Below are 1111 nucleotides of genomic sequence, written 5' to 3'. Positions count from 1 at the left end.
ATCTTTCTAATATGCAAGCCAAGTATAACCACAGAGGCTGAGACAGTTCAAGGTCAGCCTGGGCTACATACTGAGTACCACACCCAGACAGGTGTACACAGCAAGACCCTGTCTCAAAAAAACAAAACACAAAACCAACAACAAAAACAAAAAACAAAAAAGGAGGGGCCCCTGAGGAAATAGTTCAGTTAGTAGAGTGCTTGCCTGCTGTGGTGGTTATCCATTTGATTTAATCTAGAGTCATCTCACAGACATGGTTCTGTGAGGGCATTTCTAGGAAAGGTTAACTGAGGAAGAAAAGACCTTCTCCCAAGCAGCCCTGATACAGAGACCTGAGGGTTGTGGGTGGGAGCAGTGTTGCTTTGCTTGCTGTCCTTCTCTCCTGGCTGGCAAGTACATCTACCCTACGGTTGCTGCTGCTATCCTGTCTGGACACTAAAGACCAGGAGCTGTCCAGGAATCCTCAGGCTTTCAGTGCCAGAACAGGACTGCTCAAGCTGGCAGCCTGTGAACTGAGGTGGTACTGGGGTTTTGGCCTCTCTAATGAGCAGATGGCTCTTGTTGGACTACCCGGCCCTACTGTGTGAGCAGGTTAATCAGTCTCTTTTCATCACATCACTCATTCTATCAGTGCTTTTTCTCTAGAGAGCCCCAATATACCTACCACATACAAGCCCCCGGGTTTCATCTCCAGCATGTCATAAACTGGACGTGGTGGCACACATCTGTTATCCCAGCACCTTGGAGGTAGAGGTAAAAGGATATAAAAAATTCTAAGTCCAGTTACAGAGACCCTGTCTCAATAAAATAAAAAGCAAGGCAGACCCTGATGAACCTCTGTGTTTTCCAATCTCAACTAAATAACATCTAAAAGTTTTACAAAGTATAAGACTCTCCCTGAGCAGGTTGCTGCTTCCTCTCCAGTCACACTTCCATTCTTCATACACACCTACTGACCTGCGATTCTCTGAATATGTCCACACTTTGTTTCCATAAATCTGCATTCTCTTTGCCTTAAGTGCCATTCCCAGTCCCAGAGAACTCCTCAAGCCTCAAAACCCAGGTCAGACAGCTTTCCTCTTGTGACATCTTCTTTTTTTTTTTTTTTTTT

Source organism: Mus caroli, chromosome 11, assembly GCF_900094665.2.
Source record: "Mus caroli chromosome 11, CAROLI_EIJ_v1.1, whole genome shotgun sequence".
NCBI lineage: Eukaryota > Metazoa > Chordata > Mammalia > Rodentia > Muridae > Mus > Mus caroli.
Note: the sequence above shows the minus strand (reverse complement) of the source record.